This window comes from Zerene cesonia, chromosome 1, assembly GCF_012273895.1.
Source record: "Zerene cesonia ecotype Mississippi chromosome 1, Zerene_cesonia_1.1, whole genome shotgun sequence".
Taxonomy (NCBI): domain Eukaryota; kingdom Metazoa; phylum Arthropoda; class Insecta; order Lepidoptera; family Pieridae; genus Zerene; species Zerene cesonia.
This window is the reverse complement of record NC_052102.1, coordinates 8,444,780-8,465,786: the sequence shown is the minus strand read 5'-3', so window position 1 is coordinate 8,465,786 and position 21,007 is coordinate 8,444,780. Positions and strand designations below refer to the sequence as shown.

Sequence of the window (21,007 nt, the reverse complement as noted above, 5' to 3'; positions counted from 1 at the left end):
GAATTTTGGGTTAATAAAACAAATACATCTGAAGAAACAAAAGTAATTCATCAATAGAAGATGCACTTATATGTGTTTTAGTTAAAAATTTATCAATTTACTTAGGCGGAACTAATAGATGTCATATGGCTATGAATATCGTAATTCAGAAGTTAGCATTAATAATTATCATGCGAAACATTCCTCACCGCACACGGCGGAGACATGTTCTACTCCAACAAGGAAACTACTATCACAATAAATCAACAATGTCATTTCGCCAATTTGCCCAAATCTTCAAGGCGTCACCTTTCCTTCCGTCCTTTTCAGCGCGGATATAATGTTTTATGGCTTCCGACCGCCTCCGCTTTACAAAGTGCACTAAAACATTATTAAAGGTTTTTTTAAAACCCACCCTTTGTAGGGACAAAATTGAAGAACGTTCATGCACAAACTATCGTAACATCAATGGACTTTATGACAATTTCAATGTCTGTAAATTTATACATTGAGGCTCGTTTAAAATATTCAATTGTCTTCATTCAAACAATAAACTAAATTAAAGATGAAATCTTTTTGCGAATAAACATTGAATTAAACAACCGATTCCTTACCATCCTATTTCTTAACGCGACCCATACAAAATTATCATGCAACGTTTTAAAACGATATCAAATAACCTGAAACTACAGCAGCTATTAAATATTACACATAAATTCAATATAAATAAAAGCGTAGCTCGGGAGCGGTTCCGGCGTCACAATGGCACGCTGTCCTTGAATTAGCACCGGAACCATTGTCAATGCGCACAATAACGAGGGATAGGCTTCGCCTAGATTTTACCGGCTTGCGCTAACGTCCAACTGGCAACTATGCAATGGATAGTTCAAAACTAACGCGTAACTAACCTTCATGTCACTTCCATGCCTATATTACGACTATCACAGCGGGCAAGACACCGAGATAAAAAAACAATAGACAAAAAAAATCTGTATAATGTATGTGTTAACATGTGAGTGTGATTTATATCAAAACAATGTTCATTGCCGGTCACTTGACGACACGGTTCGGGTGACATTTTGATGGCTTCAATTTGTTATCTTCATTTGAGCGCTTCATCAAAGTCCGAGGGGCGACAGCCATGGCAGTCAATGGGGGTAATGAAGTTCATTATACCTCGTAATTAACTCATACTATATGACATTGTTAAATTAGTGTAATCAATAAATCATGGACGGTGTATCTTATTTCGCATAAGATCGCCTTTGCGTAATAAAAGCTTTGTCAAATGTCAATTCTCGAATGAACCCTTCTATCACATTTCTATCTCATTAATAATGTAAAGAACATTTAAATGCACTCGAATTTTCCTCGGGTAGCGTATAAATAATATAATGTGGGTCAGTCGGCCATCGTGCCTGCAGCCGACAGCGCATCCCTTCGTAAATAAAATCAACCTTACGTGCCCCTAATTATAGCAGTTGCGAGAGAACCCACTCTGCATTAAAATGCAGTGTTTTTAGCAAACAAAATTCTCAACTGTAATAAAAAGCGAGAATGGTAAACCATGCATCGTAAACTATATTGCGCCGGGCAAAATACTGAATATATTCTGGCTAAGGGTAGAAGCGTTCACCAAACAAGCGAGTTTGATAAATAAAAAATATGACTTTATTTACAACGTTGGCTTTGTTTATCACAGAGTTCATCTTGGCCTAACACGTTTTAATATAGCCACTAGAAATATCACGAACTACTATAGGCTATAAATAAATTTGTGCATTAGATTAGCCAAACTATGTGTGCCGCTCGATTAATTATTCGTTGTAGCGAACACAGTTAAGCTTTAATTCCACATCTGGAAATGGAGTCCGATCGATACCCATACAAAACTGATTAAGATAAAAGCAGTGTAATTTACATTACGCCGATATTGATGTATCGAGATTTCAGATAGCGCCTAGTATGCGGACTAGTAATGCGTCATCGTTATCGATTTACTAGAGAATAAGTCTCTTGATATAGGCTCGGAGAATAGAAAGGTTGTTGTCAACCCACACACACCCGACAGAAGGACGTGGAGCCACGGGGGAGGCGGCTGAGGTCATGTTAGTCAATACAATTAAACGTGATAAGATAAAGGATATCTTAGCAACTCTTACGTTGCCTAATTAGTTGTTTAAAATAAATTTCAATAATACGAAAAGTGCACATAATTAACATAAATCGTTAATTGTATATGTATTATTAAAAATATAATGGAGCTAGGCCCGATAACGCGTTCTGTTTTATCAAAATATTTCTCCCTTAACATCAACAATGAATGTGCGTGAAGTCGTGTATCGTGACCCTTGAGAAGTTTAGGGAAGGTGCCACAGACCCCAACCAAGACATTTTTTCCCCTATCTGAAATCTATCCCAGGGCACCCTGGTTCTACGCTCACGCAATATCCAATGCGTCAAGGAGGCGATCAAAAATATGCACAATATTAACTCATACATATAGAATACCATGAAGACGTTACATTACTTAATGTTACGTCAACAATAATAAACATTCGAAGAAACACTAGGACGCAAAAAAAAAATACTTTTCCATTGGCACAATCAGAGGATTAACTCTGATCGAAACTAACTGACCCAGAAACAGTGATTGAATTCCGTTGAATTACCTGCTTACAAATAAAGGCCTTATATTCACTGACCGATTATTCGTTTTTATATTTACAAAAAGCTCATTCATATGTAAAAAGTAGATAAAATATTAATCGCTTTGTCATCAATTAAGGTAATGAAACGCGCAACTCCGTTTATAATTATGAAAGACGCTAAATCTCTGACACTCACTCGCTATTAATTATACTCGGGGATGCGAAAGTAAAAAAAGCTATATTTGGTCATAATTTAACCACCGCCCAGAGTAAACGTAAGCTTAATGACGTCATAAATCCCACTACTTAATCGCGCCGTTAATCCTGCGAACTGCGAACTTTGTTGCATATTAGCATAGTAAAGCAGTTATTGAATATCTGAGCGTATCAAAGCGTTCTCGTATCAATGTCTCGTAGAGTGTAGACACAACTCGTGTAGGATTTCACGATCGCAAGATCAGCGAAATAAAAAACGACGCATGGGACCATTCTGAACCCTTTATCGGTGGTTGAGTCATGACCGCCCGCGGCGTCGTATTTAGGTTAAACATGGGCTGTTGCAACTCGATATCTTGACTCGTCGATGCATATCGACATACGGGTGTATGATACATGTTGGATGGCCCTTTTCGTGTTATCGTAGTGTAACTGTACCTATCAGTTTGCCCTGTTCTTTTGGAGTAATGAGGGCTACATGTGGGATAACAACAATTGTATACATAAACTTTTATCTTTTCGATAATTTAGTTTAATGGTAGAAAACCGTAACGTTTTCAATAGGGAATCATATGTACACACGTAATAAGAAACATAATAAAAGTTACAAAACAAGCCACAATTTCATTTATTTTCCATGAAAAATCCGTGATCTGAGTCAACTTATAACAATTAATCAATATTATAAAGATAACACTATCTTCGATATCTGAATCTCTACGTCTATCCACAATCGAAACCTAAACATCCGTGTGATGGACACATAATTACCAATACGGCCCAACATCATTCCGGTAATTGAATACATCGGTAATGAATCTTCAACCACACGGGACTCGAACGACAATCGATAAATATATACAAAGATAACACAGTTTATTGCGTAAACACAATAATGCGTTCCGATGACAAACGCCGCAATGACTAATTAATTTTCACTTACACCCATACTCGCAACTAAATAAGTCTGGCGGGAGACACGTCGGCGGTAAACAATACCCGCTGATTCATGGCGTGGATAATGCAACTGTTTTGTATACAATGCCAGTACATAAGGCACTTAGTGTCAGATGTTGTTATGACGCGAGATGAATTTCGAATGGTGTCATATGCATAAAGACATTTTTAAAGTAAAATAGCCTACGTTGACATTACGATTGGAAGTGATATAACGTAAACATATAAGTTTGTCTTGCAACAGGAGTTCCATAGTGAATTGTCTATAAAGTTGTTCTCCTATAAACATATTAAATAATAACATTTAAACTATCCACAAAGCACACTATGTATGGAAATACCTACATAGAATTTATTTTTAAACCATTTTAGAAGATCTTTTCAAAACTTCATTGTCTATGCCGTTGACCTCAATTCTTAAGTTTTAACTTGACAGCACATCACTTCGCAAAATATATTCTACGGCCGAAAGTAATGAAAATTCATTCTTAGGTGGAAGTAAGAAGGTTTATTTCAAAAAAATGAGTCGTAACTCTAGGCTAAGCGCATTAATAGCACTGATGCGATTATGTCGCCTGCAGTAATTTGATTAAAAAATCCAGGTTTAGCGTAACACAGAAAAGCGAAATACCGATCAAGGAATTCAATTAAACGGCGTCGTAGCGGTATATGGGCGAGCGAGCGGCCACTCTTCTGTATAATGAAAATTTCGATAACGGTCAAATTGCCTGCATGATTGCTACAAACAGGTTTTTGCAATGCCGTAAAGGGTTACCAATACCCCGGTTTATTTGGCGACGAAATTTGGGGCATGCAATTAAAGAAAATACAAACTTGATTGTCCCGTATTATGTTGGGTGTGTTGACGTTTAGTATAAAGTGACTAATGTTGTAATTGTTATATGTATAGACTAAAACAAATTTAACATTGATATTCAGTCAAATTCATTAATATTAACTGATAAGATAAGATAAGGTAAGATATGAAAATTCTCTTTAAGCAATCACAAGTACCTACAGCGAACAAAGGCGATGTAAACCTCAGTAATCGGGGACAAGACCCTATCTAATAATGTGACTAATGATCCGTCAGTGTCAATTCATCAAAACAAATATTTGCGCGGCCTACACCTTAATGAATAAACAAAGGGCCGATAAATTACATTATTAATACAACGAAAACGTTGACGAATCGCAAAATTACAGAGATTTGAGATATACGTACCTACTTGCCTATTATTTTTACATGTAAGTCGCCTAGTACATTTATATGTTTTAGAATTAAATTATGCTCAATTATATTTTACAAATATTAATAATGATCTACTTTGATTTTAACCAAACTGTTGACGAAGCATAATTTAGATGATATAAAAGAAAAAGGAAAAAAGAATATTCGTCCACCAAACCTCGATACGATCGAAACATTACATACCATATGTTTGCCGATGTGAACAAAATTGTATAAAAATCACTGGAAATGAAAAAATGAGGAAGGAAACACACCATCCAGATGTTAGCCGTCATAACTATAGCTACTCGTATCGCAAACAAAACGAAAACATAGGAACGATATATTTCATCGGTACGCGGTATTTCATTACGCAACTTGTTAATAAACCTTTCAGCGATGGAACTATCGCCGGCCGTAAATCAGGAACGAATTCGATTAAACGGGCTTTAATTTGAACAATTTTAAGAAATATAAATAGGCATTTTTTGTTTAAGCTTCAATATATCAGTAGAGAAATCATTTCAATTGATATCATATTGATTGTTCGCACAGACATGTTTGGTTTCAACCGAGCAGACAGATTCCCTTTAGTCCCCCGTGTAACAAAGAACGCTTATCGCTATTATAACGCACCAATTAATATGTAGTTATCTCCCCCAACTCATATCACTGGGGCTCCACTCCAGTCCATCATGCGATAGACAACGGAAGAGATGTGAGGGTTAGGAAATTGAATCCCATTCATCGTTCAATCCGTTCAGTTGGCTATAGATAAAATTCCAACTTTACTGGGATGACATTTCAACGTGATTTATAGTTTTTATTCAGTATGAATTAACGTAAACATCATGTTACACATATAGTTAAATATGCAATAAGTGCACTGTTTTAGGGTTTTATTGCTTAGCTTTTTCAACGTTATTATATTTTAAACATAAAACGAAAACTAGTGTCTATTTATAATAATCTATATTCATAATAATATTGAAATAAATCATATTTCTAAACATCCATTACCATAATTAGAATCATAAAATACGTATGCATCTTAAACGCTGTAATGTATTTGGAATGCATCCAAACATGCCTCGTTGATTAATATCTAACTAATAATTTATTCCCAAATTACCTCCTATTGGCTGTTATTCATACTTATAAATCCACTCAATTATACTACTCCAATGCAGACGTATAATTTTATTGTATAGAAATAGATACTTTTCGTTATTGGATAGTTTTACACGGGATATAAACAGCGGGAAATTCTCGAATCGAACGTCGTTGTTGAATCTTCTTACCACTTATGCAAGACCCTATCATGTAGCGCTTGCACTAGATCAACTAACGTAGATCTTCAGTACAAGATTACATGTAAAACAATTCATTTATGAACTAGCTTATATGAATAATATATGTTGGAAGTTCCAACACATTAATTAAAAGAATGTGTACAATAGAACCTTCAACTGCAAAGAACAAATGGATATGACAGTTACTCATGAAATTCGTACTACTAAATGGACCGTAATAAAACCCATTTGTTCATCTGTAATTATGACGCACAAAAATGTTCTTTTTCCCTTTGAAATAAGCTTCAATGTACGCTAAGAACTGACTCAACTTTTTGCACCGACTCCAACCAATTAGCTAAGATGCACAAGACGGTACATATAAGCTTTAACACAAAACACATGCAAATCGTTTATTGGCCGGACAATCAGATCGCGACCATCCAGTCAAGCGTGCACCGGTCATTGCCTCCTATGACACGACTCCGCGACTCTAATAATTATTCGACTAATGAGATGCAAGACATATTGTTTGTTAATGGGTCCTACGAAGTAATCGAACGGGGACAAAATTTAATTAATGCGAGCGGAACTGATAAATTCAAATGACTTCGAATGGTAGTTATATAAAGTTTAAGGAAAACGTACGTACAAAAGTAATACAAATCAACTCAGCATTTCTGATAATAATCAATATACATATAATCTTTATATAATTTAAATTGCAAATTAACCCCATTTAATCTTTATTGTGCCTTTATCAAAAGTACAGCAACATCTTCGAGATATCGAGCATCAACTCAATTTATCTCGTCAAAACACCAACAGCTCCCAAACTCATTCAATATTCTGAGCAACCACGCAAATCATCAATTATTTACACGAAGGTGAGTTTGCACTTACACTTAGGTGATAAGGTAAAGGCTGAATACTGATCATGTTTTAATATAAATGGATATCTTCTCTGGTTCCGTCAGTTCCGTTCGAGAAAGTAATTGAAGACAATATTTAGTGTTTATGAGTGAGCCTATTGGCTACATTATCATATAACTTTCTAATAATTTGGTTTTATACAATATATTTAAAACATCCTCCAAATCCAGAAATCGTAAAACATATTACATACATCGCCAATGATTTAATTAAACAAAACTTCAAAACGTAAACTTTTAACGTTCACATTCTTCTTCATAAATGCACCATTCATCAATCCATTTGATAATTAAAACAATCTGAATACCAATACAATACAAACTTAATATCTTCATATGAAAAAAAAACATTCGTCTTCGTCTAACACGTCACATGTTTACAGCCTTCTCCGTTACCTACAGCCAACATAAATACCATACAGCCAAGATAGACGGCAAGTCCTCTTTCAATTAATATTTATGTTTATGACGTCATTACTGTCCACCGTAAGTGCACGTAGATAAGGAGCACTCGACTATATTTTATATCTTGCAATATTTACAAGTGATACGGTGGACTACCGGATTCCTATCACGAACACATCCCTATATCCCTATAATACATATTTCTATGACGGTACCAACTTATACCGTAATTTATATTAAATATATAACGCAAGGCTTTTAGCAAATATATTATAGGAACGTAAACGTGTACAACGGGCTTGGACGTCAATATTTGAGAAATTTCGAATGAAGTTATTATATCTGAATATTTCTACGCAATGCTTCGTTTAAATGTTAGTGTTCCCTCCACGTGCCGGAACATCTGTTTGTTTCACCGTGATACATACGAACAGTCAATACAATGTGGAATTGTGACCAGGGAACGAACCAAGTTGCAACTAAAAAGTCTTGTATTATCTCTTCTTCTTATAAATCATTTTTTTTTTTAACATTATATACATTCTCAACACCAAACTGTAATATTCTGTAGTCACCAAAGTGATTTAATCCCCTAACTATACATATATACGATACAAATTTGAGAGCAAAATCGGTTATTGCACACTAAATCGACATGATAAAAGAAATTCATAAAGAGCAGGCTGGTGGTATGCCTATAATAGGGCTGAGGGGGAGCGAGCGTCCTTGATATTCACCTGTCATATTTAATTGACCTTTAAGTGAAATATATTTGGTCTATTTATAGTACCTATGCACAATAACGATGACAAACTTTAATGAGTAATGCAACATATCCATAGTGGTTCGTTTTAATAGCTGAATAAAATAACAATGAAATGCATGTAATAAGTCAGTATTTAGCACAAAAGATTTGTTTTAAATTATATTATAACTGTAAGTTACAACCTTATGAAACTAACACGGGCAAACTATCAAAAACGTTATTTTCAGCACACACATCATATCGAATGTCGTCAGGCCTTGGCTTAAATGGGGGCACTAATAAAGAGACACTTGATACCACGTGTAGCAGCGCAAATAGACCCCATACAGCGGGGCCCGGGGACAATGGATCGTTTCCGTGCCTTGCCACCTCATTACTTGGAGGATGGGCCTTTTAATCTAATTTGTTTGATCTCATTGTAGGTAATTTATTCATACTTTATAGCAGTATGTATTTTGCACTTTAACAACTGGCGAGATCCGGATACATTGTACCCGACAGTTGCTACTTTGCAGAGTTAACATCTCTCTTGCTTTTTCACCAGACTTTAATGCATTTGATCATCGTAAATCTTTTCTACTTACTCTTTTTATGTCTACGAACACTTTAAGAACTTTACCATGAGTCAGCTCATTATCGCTAATGGTGCGTCCCCATGTAGAATGGCAAAAGTTGTGTCGTCTTTCTTTTTAACACTTCTACTTTTTAACTGTTCGTTTCTGAATTGTTTCTTTATCGTCGTCATCCATCATGCATTTTAGACTAGTTGTTGTTACAGCGTCTTCAACCGCAATGTGTGAGTTGCGTCAGTTTTTCAACCCGTCTACGAGTGAAACAAAAATGCGGAACAAAGCGGTGAGAGCGGCTATTGTGCGCTCAGCACTTAGCAGCTTCGGCGACATCGGCCCACAGAGGCTGGCTCTAATCATATCTTCCGGCCAATAAACAGCTAGAAACAATGTCTTTAACGACAGCTTTGTAAAACTCTTGGAACGAGGAAAAGTGTAAATATTGCTTCAATATTGAACACTCAAAAACGTTCGTGTTAAAGATCTATAAACAAAAACTATACTTGTATAATATTGTTTCATTAAATTGTCTATATTTAATTATATGACAATAGTCTTTGTAAAACTTGTCGTCTTTTATGTAGAATATAAGTAGGTAAGAATTTAGACTAATTAGCCTTTTACTTTTACATCACATACATTTACATAACTCGTCTATTATGAAACATTAAAAATTTATCATTAATATAATAAAGCGAAATAGCAATGTTTCACTTTTCGCATCTTTAATCTTGCGAGTGTACAGTGTAAGCAAATTTCACTTCTAATCGTTTAGCCAACGCATCTAAACACGTAAAGTGATAAATAATACTTCCTGGTGTGACTACTTTCCGCATATACTCGATGCTATCTATTACAAAACAACATCGTATTATGTGAACGAAACCTCATGTGAAACCAGTCCAGTCCAAGTCAACATCAATATGTATTTTATATTTTATCAAACGGTCTCAGTTTTCGTAATCACCAGTGCATCAACCGCAGAGAAACGACCTGTGTTAATGGCAATGTTTTATTGGCTTGGCCTAATTGCCTCCCTCGCCGCATTAACATCGTTTTCGTGGCGACCTAGATAAAATATTGTGCGACTCGTTTTCCGAATTCTCCGCGGTTTCTTGAGAAATAACGTTCGTGCATAAATCACTGCGCCTTATTTACAAGTGTATTTTATTATCCGATTATAACGCTCGATTCAATGTGAATCAAACTCCGATCGTAAGCTTGCCGCGTCAAAACCTCATGACACGTGCGATGAAGTAACAGATATGTAGGTCCAGTAACGGCGGCAACATTTTCAATTTTCCAAGCGAGCAGTCAGCTGAGCCCGAAATGTATCCAACGTTTTTAGGATAGATGAGAGCCCGACGCCTTTCAATCACCTGCCCTGACAGTCACACAAAAGAAAAACGAAATAGCAAACGCTCTACAAAGTTATCGATTTTATCTTCAATACATAATGGATGAAACGCCAAAGAGCGATACATGTTGTAGTGAAATCGTTGTGCCTTTACTAGACTTCTAGTTTATGAATTACGAAAAGTAACATTAAGTTTAGCGTAAATTAAGTAATACGATAAAATAAACGTGCTGCGTTAATAGCGATAGTGTATTAAACAAATGCTATTAATAATGGACCTACCTCCGGACCGGTTGCGACGGTCGTGAGGTAATGCGTACATATCAACATAACAGTTGTAGCTGTAAAAACTAGTATCCGCAACAGGTGGGATTACATCTTAGGCTAGCTATAACGAGCGCACACCAATCCGGTTCTGTCGTCGATCGGCGAGATTGGCATCAGCAGACGTTCGTATTTAATTCAGAATTAAACACTGGGACAAATATCTGATCAGAGCGCACCATGTGTATGATGCATTGAGCGCTGTTGATTACCTTGAATAAAAAGGAAATCCTCGAGTAAGGAGAATAGGTTAACATGCGTGATGGCGTCAGCAAACAACGTACATTAATGTTGTTTGCCTCATATAATGCCAATGTACCTCTGATTATGAAGAAAACCAAGAAAGCTAGAAAAAAAACCTAGTGTATTAAAGATTCTCTCAATGTTTGAACGGCGATTAACAAATAAAAATTTAGAAATCAATTTTAAGCAATGAACCGAGATCATCGGCCCAAGTGACGCATGCGCGCCTCCTGCGCAACGGTCAATTTACTAAATTTATAGCAGCTGCAAGGTCGCACAAGGATAACGACCCGGCCCACATATTACGAAACAAATATTCAGGTACGAAAAAAACTTTTTAAACGAGATTATCACGATTACCGTCTTCCTCGAATAAAGGCGCTCTCCAAATCTATTAATTAAATTAAATTTCGACTCTGACCTCTATAATTATTAATGAAAGGCGAAATGTATCGTAAGAAATAAATTACTCCGACCAGACAGATTGTCGGCATAATTGAATCGCTCTAAACGAAACGTGTTCATCCCAAATTGAATGGTTAACAAAAAAAAGCAGTGGATTTAACATCGTCATCTCCGCTAACTCGTTCCCAGCTCTGAGATTGATCTATTCCATTCCATTACAATGTAAATCGAAAAAAAGATGAATCATAAAATGGCCATTTTTGATTTATCTTTCAGTTTGTGTAGAAGGCTATACCTACTTGAATTACGTTATATAACACACTATTCAAAGTCATTTTATCCATGTTTATCCATGCCTTAATTATTTAATGGCTGTGGTAAACATCATAACTGAATCTTTTGTGACGTAAACAGGAACGCCATGTTTACGGGTTAAAACTGATCGGTCGAAAGCGCTCGTTATCGAGTTAACGCTAATTTTCTCTAATAGCATTACCTCCAGCTCGATCCATGTACCGGTCGTATAACCAAATTACAATCACTGAAATTTTCACCATATTATCTGACTTATCGATTAAATTGTTGTCTTATTATTTATGAACTGAATCAGTTGACTACTATTGACAGTATCTATCCATAAGAGCAATTAATAGCAAATATGACCTTAACATTAAAAGAAGTGTGAAAAAAGTCCGCCGTACAGTATAGAATATTTTATTAAAACAATACGTAAAAAAGGTGGTTTGTGTGAACAATGTCGAAGCATAAACATACTCATTTATCATTTGGCGTGTACAGAAACCAGATAAGAGGGAACAAGCACTCATTCAAAATATATGCTTCACGACAAGCTCACGAAGGACCTCCAGTAATACTTGAAACTATTACTTACCTACAAGCAAAAACAAAGGGACCATATTGCTATCATAAATCCCGTTTCTTACATCTAATACGATGCGAACGTGATCCTATTCAATAACTAGCATTAGACGTACGACCACGTTCATATTTTTGTTTTATCTCTAATATTTTAATGTTTTACCTCTCAATTTAACCCTGTACAGACTACTTTTACTCTACCTGTAACCCCTCATAGAATATTTTATTAAAATCATATACATTTTTTGCAAAAATATACAGATTACAAAATTATCCTTATACACACAATCTTTTCTGACGTATCTCCTTCATTTCGCTACAAAAAAGAGAGCAAGAACGATGTACGTACACAACTCGGATAATTAACAGGAAATGTAATGGACGCAATATTGGATTGGCCGGTCGATTCGTGATAAGTGAGGCATTAGAGGCCACACCGTTTAAGTTATTATGGAAGCCTCTTCAGTTCTCCCTCTAATGAGATTATCCGTCAAGTTCCCTCTGACGTGAACCAACGTGTGGCATGTTACACCGCTGTTTCGATTCGCCGTACTCACGACTATTTGCTTATTAGATTTATAATAATCATTTTATAAACGCTTCAAGTATTATGTTATAACAGGCAGTTTAAACAAATGGATGGGATACTAGAAATACTTCCTTGGCCTTCGCTGTTCAACATTTATCTCATTTGAATACCTAAATTGAAAGTCGTTATTTCTTGCAATAAATACTGTACTTACAATTATAGTCGTCTATTGTTCCACAAGATTGAAGCAAGTTTATGAAAACACGCATTTCAAATTTAAGTATAATGCGCATAAAAACATTACCTAATTGTGTACTAATGACTGTTTATGAATCATGCATTCTAAGAGCAATTCCTACGGAAAATAATATTTAAAATAACAATACAACAGAGCAATTATGACCGAGCACAATAATTTGAAACACGTATTCCATTGGTATCTAGCAAATATGTGTTTATATAAATGATATGATTTAAACTATTCGAGCGTACGTGTTTATCAACACAGACCATTTTCTTAAATATAATGGTTCCCGTCTTTTCATCCAACGCAAACAATACAATTCGTAAAGTAAACGCTATCACCGTGATCCTCGAGCGGAGAGCATAAATACGAATTGTTTTTAACTCCAATGACGCCCGCGCTCGCTTTTGTAAACATTTTGAACGCTGCATGCAATTATATTTAAAACAAAAGCAGAAATGTATTTGCCGAAATTATTATTGCCAGTCATTTTTAAACAATGAAAATATTTATGAATGACGCGAACGTTACGCGTGATAAAAGAGTTAGTTTATTGCGCGTTTACGTTCGTAATAAAATCTATTTTATATCATCGAATTGTGTATGGATTCGAGAAAGCAGGTTACAGTAAAAATGTTTTAACACAAAACCTCTCGTTTTATTTGTATGAGCGCGATCTTCAGCATAATCATTGCAATTAAATTATAAAACACTAACACCTTAGTTTTCAAACCGAATATCTCCACGTTTCATACTAAAAGACATAGAGCCTTTGCAAGCAATAAAACATTTCCTCCGTTTCATAAAAGCAAGTGCGTACGAATTACACATCGTAACTGCATTTAATGTACCGTAAACACCCGTAATACCATATGTCAAAGGTCGGGCCGGCTATCAACGTCAATATTCCTCCCGTAATCTTGTTTACCGTTCCATATGTTACGTGTTCATGTGTCTATCGAATTATAAACACACGTTACAGCGGCTGTAAAATTCTCATTGAATGGCCGGACGCTCAAAAATATTTATGAGTATGAAACTATTGTATTCGCTTAGGCTTCAATATGATAACGTTGAGATTCCCTTGTCCAAAAGCACTTTGATGTACACATCTTCCAAATGTCAACGAAACTTTCACCATTATTATTGTATGTAACTTGAAAAAATTTCCTTGTAAACTTCAAAATGGTTTAATATATTAGCTCTCAAAGTTAAATATACTCTTTTCATAGAACAAAATCGTCGATCCTCCATTAGAGATGTCAACAATGATCATGAAATTCTTGAAAAACAATTTCGGCAGAACAATACCCAAATGACAAATGTCTCCGTGACCGGTGACCTTAACCTCCGCCGAACTCCAATTGTAACTTTAAGCTTGCCCTCCAATTACTGGCATCCAATCACTTCACGATCGTTTGTGCCGTTAAAAACCTCTGAACTTCTCAACCGAATTCAAAAAAAGAGGAGGTTAACAATTCAACTATTTATAATTTTTTTTTGGCTTTGTTACCTCACAGCTTTCGACTGGGTGAACCGATTTTGATGACCCTCTTTATATTTGAAAGCTAATACCTCCATGTGGTTCTGTTTGAAATTAAGTCTAGTGCTGATAATTTGAAGATGGTTCAGTTTTTCATTTAAAATAATTTTGTTTAATAGATTGCAATACGATGATAACAATTGATCTATAGATTAAATAAAGATATAGATTAACATAGAAATACGCATATACTATAAGATTTTGTGAACAGAGTCTGAAATTTAGTTAACATGTGCGATACATCTAAGACTAATCTAAAATATCACAGTTTGAAACGACGATGTAAACGCTTGGCCTCGTTTCGCAAGCCATGATAAAGACGTATAGCTATACAAAAGCATCTTGCCAAATACTCATGAATAATCCGTGTTTTCGAATAGATTAAGATAACAGAATCTCAATAATATTATGTCAATATTGCTTGCTTACTATTCACGCATTATATTAAGTAAAAATGAAACAATCGAATAGGAAAATCATAAGGATATCGTGAATCCTACTTCCTACTATCTTATCCTACTAATATCATAAATGCGAAAGTTTGTAAGGATGTGTGTGTGTATGTTTCTCTTTCACGCAAAAATTACTAAACCGATTGCAATGCAATTTGGTACGTAGACAGCTGGACAACTGGAATAACATATAGGCAACTTTTTATCCCGTTATTCCTACTTGATACGGACTTACGCGGGTGAAACCGCGGGGCGCAACTAGTCCTATCCTACTAATATTATAAACGTGAAAGTTTGTAAGTATGGATGTATGGATGTTTGTTACTCTTTCACGCAAAAACTAATGAACCGATTGCAATGAAATTTGGTACGTAGATAGCTGGACAACTGGAATAACATATAGGCAACTTTTTATCCCGATATTTCTACGGGATACGGACTTAAGCGGGTGAAACCGTGGGGCGCAGCTAGTATTTCATATTTAACTATTAATATTGTACAGATAACAGACCAAAAACAGTTACTTTAAACCATCACTTAAAAACTAATTAACCGGTTTGATTATGTTACTCACACATGCACGGTGTGCAAGGTGCATGTTTCATTTCAATCGATTTTGTTGCAAGAGGCATAATTTAATATAAAGATGTCTTTCAAGACGGGAATATTAATTATGACGTTCCATTTCACGACCGCGAAACCATGATAAACGGTTAGTTAGTTATACAATTAAGGGCCTACTCTCAACTTAATCACAACCAAAATTTCACAAGTTTAAATAAACCCAGCCGTAGCCCAGAACTTCGCAAAGTCAATAAAACGTTTAATAAAATAATAATTTCATCACAATCGGGTCCCTATCGAATCGTTGGCCTCCGAACTGTCGATAAAGCAAATTTGGAAGTTTCACTCCGACCTTACAACTTTGAGCGCGAACCCCGCCTCTATCCCGCAATGCAGTCTACATCAAGGACGAATAGAGTCCCACCAACAACCTGGCTGATTCATGCCTTCAAGCCTTAGCTTAGGACGAATAATTCGCAACGGTCATCGACCTGTACAAATGGAAAGCGAACTCTTTATTACGGACCGTCCAGACAACAAAAACTAATTTATGTGCAGTCCCTCAATAGATCGAATGCGAAACAATCAGCCGCTCGTGTCAGGGCTGGCGCCGCCATTTAATACTTAATTTGTTAACCGCTTAGCAATATATTAACATAACGATTCCACCGATAAAAGAACTAATGTATAAAAACGTCATCTATTGTTCAATTGCTCCTTAATGATCTTGTAACAAAATATTGTATTTGTCGCTTAATAAGTCGCGCGTTTTCACTGAATGAAAGAAAGACTATTTATGTCGTTAATAAATTAAATCGATAATACATAATTGTCATCCTTGACCTTTTGTATGAATAGGTTTCGGTACGTAGGTAGGTATAGAGTATTTTCGATTAATATGCTTATATATACTATAATTAACATCTTAACCGAAAGGGGGCAAGTAAATAATAGTAATAAGTAAATACCATATAATATGTAAGGGGGAATAAAAAAATAAATTCGCGAGCATGTAATCAAATGGTGCACTTGAAAATGAAAAGGTTAAAAGGATTTTTGTCAAATAAATAGCTGACAACAGAAACGAATCTAATGAATAAAAAAATGTCATACTGATTCTTCTTCAAATTTCATGAAATACAAAATTTTGTAGCTAGTAAACACGTACAATAAAGGTATTATAAATCATTTGCAAAACTCCACTTTCCCAAAAGTGACGTTAAATCATCACACCATAAAAATACGTAGAAAACTGCATAACTGTCATACGACAGTCATCGTGCCGCACGTCTACAAAAAGTAAAAACCTTAAACAATACGTATTTCTTTACCGAATACCCAAAGATCATTCACGCTGACGTACAACCTTCTCCGCGAAGTTTTACTGTTGTTCGATTGTTGTTTCGCAACTTTCAATGTACAAAACTTATTCCGAGAATAAATCTTGAGCCGTTTTGATTAAGCAACTTCTCTAATTGCGGGTACTTTTGTTTGTTTCAAGTATCGCTCCTCACCAAAGGATCTACGCGTAACATTAATTCGGTAAAGCGCTTAATAGTGATATAAATAAATTAGCCACCAATAAATACAAATTAGTACTTTTTGGCACGCTGTGTACCTGAATTTTCCAACACAATTAAACTTTGTGCCTATCCGTTTCGCATAACGCGTGTTATATGGCATACGTGTAACGTTAGCAATTACGTTTCCGCCACAACCAGTTCCGTGGGTCGAGTAGAGCTTCCAACTGCGTGGATCGTTCACATTTTTTCCTTAAGGTCGAACGCCCCGTGACTCATCGCGACCTTCACCTCACTCGTTTTACATCCGTCTTCTTAATACTGCAGTAAGTTTTGGTAAAGTCCACTGGCATTTGCAGATTACACACACACACACACATTGAAGTTTGAATCCCGCTTAATATTCGTCATTGCTTCATTCAAAATTATGAATGTGGTATGAATACTTGAATAAAATTTTATTAAAACGGGCCACGAAAAATAACTTCCAACGTGAGCGTCGCTCGCGGCTTTTGCGTCATATTTAAAATAATTGCGCTGATGTAATTGACGAGATTCCTCTCTTTTGTACTCTGACCGCCTGGTACTTTGAAGTGCCTTCATTACGTCTTTCTTAATATTTTAAGAAATATACTGTTGTACCTACCTAGCAGGTACGGAAAATTGTTGAATTAATATTTTTTTATTCAAACAAGTCTCGGTATATAGACAATTACAACTGCCCCTGGAAAAAAAGAGCTGTCTATGTAAACAATTAAACTAAACTTCCTAGTAATGACAATTACTCTCGTTGCCCATTAAGTAGCTACCAGGTAAAAAACGATGGGTGGACCGTCCGTAAATCGCAACACTTTTCCCTACAATTAACCGTATACCATTACACAAAAAACTCATCAAGCACGACAATACACGAACCGTTTCTTACGACACGAAACCATCATAACACTTTCTAAAGACGCAAACCCACTACCTACCTGCACTAAATTAAACGCAACAAATGCGGACATTAGTTGTTTTAAAACTATTTTTATGTCGTGTTAATAATTCGTATGATTGATGTGTGTAATTGAAAAGAAAGTTGTTCGAGCATTGTAGGCATACATTTTCAATTGGTTATTATATTATATGGTACAATATCATTGGTACAAAATAACGCGTGTTTAATAAAGATAACTGCGATGCGGAAGAATCACATTAACATAAACGGAATGGCATTCTACTTTCCCTTTATACACAAAGTTGATGATTTCATTAATCTAATTAAGATGATGAACCTTAATTTTGACATGATGATTGTTATCATGATTCCTAAATGAAAACTCTTCAAAGTGTTAGTGAATTTCTAACCTTGATTATGTATTTTGACCTACTTTAGTCATAAACGATAATCCGCTTGTACGCTAAAAGCAGTTTTTACTACAATTTTATTGATAATTAAAATAACATATGTATATAATAATTTATTCGACAAATAATCTCCTAGAGAACGATGTTTTCTGAGAAAAAAAAATTATTTAACTAAAAATAACTTCAATAAAAACGTTTACGTATATTTTTGCGCAAATGTTTTTTTTTTCAAGCACAAATCGCATTTATTGATGTGACGTACGTTCAGCATACGTTAGAAATCCACTAAACAATGAGAAAACGAAAACGACAAAGACATTTTTTTAATATTTTTGTGATGATAATAAGATAAAAACCCTAGCTTGTTTGCAAGAATAAAAATACAAATAACAATAAGTTTTCTTGACGTAGAAATTTATGTATAATTTTGTATAAATGCTCATTTGATTAGCACAATCATCAAATCTACGTCAGAAACTACAAATTCATATCTACATAGATCACAAAAAATATGTTTTCCTGGTGAAAACTCTGAGCGTGTCATAGCGTTAACGACGATGTAATGTGACAAAGCTCTCGATACTAAAAGGATCAGAGCGTAACCGGGCCCATAAACATGTTTGTCACGTGTCTCAAGTTCATTTCGCTAATTGAGCCACGCTCTTCCCTTTACGTCACATAATACACGGTCGTGCGAGCGAAACTGTCCTGCAAATGGCTTATATTTCAGCAAGTCATAAACGTCCTTATTGCTAACGATAATAAATTTCATACGAAGATAAGATAGACGATAATAAATCTCGTATTAAAATTCATAAATCTCCACTACCGTTTACCGAGCAGTTTAATTATAGAAGTGATGTACAAACATTTTAGGAACCTGATATTTGACATAACTGATGCCGTCAGCATAGTCAAAATTTTGCGTAAAAACTTGTCAAATTTATTTATAGTAATGGTGTGCCAATGTTAGCTGTTTCACGAATAGAATTGGAATAAAAATTTGCTTTCCGTATTATTTTCAATAAATGCTTCCTAATTCACAAGACAAGGAAGATACCTACTGCTAATGTATATTAAATAAGTATATAGTATCGCAACACCAACACTGCGGGTGCCTATGAAATGACGTATTGCGAATTCGAGTGCCGACTCGTTTACATTGCATCGTATTTTGCAAGGCACGCATAACAACAGCTTTCGAAAGTATGTCAAGATTGCAATAGCAGTACAGCCGACTCAATCAACAAAGCGAGAAATGCAACGCATCAAAACCTTTCATTTACTGGCTCTGCAACTCGAACTTAATAAAATATGTACTTGAAATTTTTACAATAAAACACCGAGTTTTTAACGGGGTCTATGAGATCGGATGGATGGAGATCTGTGATTGTTAGCTGAAGCTATATATGTGTCACTTATATCACATACTGCAGCAGTGATAAAGATAAATTAATACTCCGACATGAAATCTTTGTACGACTCCAAGACTGTAAACATGCGATGAAAAATCGATTATTATATTCATAGCCGTGCAGACGCTATTGTCAATTCTGGCTGAGTGCCACCAATTCTATGATCAAAGGGGATTATCATATATGAAATCCTATCGTTTCCATTGTGACCACTGTCCCGCAATAACATAGAACGGCGACCACAAACCACTACAATCAATAAAGCTGACAACGGCGAGCAGATATAACGGGACTTCGACAAACGTGGAACGTAAATATTACGCCGAATTACCGCTCTATGAATAGCCGTATTTACGAAACAATCAACAGCCCATTGTTTAATGCACCATTCGTGACAACACCCACACAGAACCATGACTCGCATCGTGTCAGGTAAGAACTACAACGAGCGTGTGATGAATGGGCCTAGCATCGCGTCAATTTACTTACCGAGATCGGGGCAAATCATGACTAATCGTCTTCTTAATGGAACGTATTATCCATATAAGCTTTAAGATAAACGCCAAAAACGTTTTTACTGAATGCATTGTTAGCTGAAAGACGTGGCTATCAGAAACCGGTTCTATGTTAATGTCGTTTTCTGACCTCGAAGAGTTCGTGACGGAGTGAGCTGTTACTGCACCATAGATCACGCGAACGCAATGCACGATCGGGCGAACGGACTTTAAATTTTGCCGCCGATACCCTATCAGTGAAACGAACATTACGTAATGGAGATATCAGATACTGCGATTAAGGACGTTTTTAAAAATCCGCCGCAACCCGTTTTCCTCCTTACATATCTACCATACTAGCTCAATCGACCTTCGAAAACCTACATCAAATAAATATAGGTACAAAAACTGTCCTCTACATAGATTTTGGGAAATTTCCATACGATACAACAAAACATAAAAATCGTTTACATTTTAGCTCTAACATAAGCCAATATCGATCACCAAATAGTAGGATCCATTAAGTATGCTCCCTTCACAAAAAGTCTGTAGTTTGTAAAATATCCTGAGACAATGATTGATGCGGGGTTTGAAGGGAAATGTTAGATTCGAACGGAATATATACCTAGTCTTGCCATAAATATTGTAATAAAGAAAAAAGAAAATTGTTAACTGCAAATAACATTTATTACT

General features: G+C 35.6%; 1 protein-coding gene across 5 annotated transcripts in view; it reads right to left on the bottom strand.

Annotated features, from left to right (window-relative positions):
• The window catches only part of LOC119830137 (serine/threonine-protein kinase 26), a 73,801-nt gene that overhangs the window by 31,215 nt on the left and 21,579 nt on the right, over nucleotides 1-21,007 (bottom strand). The gene's annotated exons all lie outside the window — the stretch shown is intronic.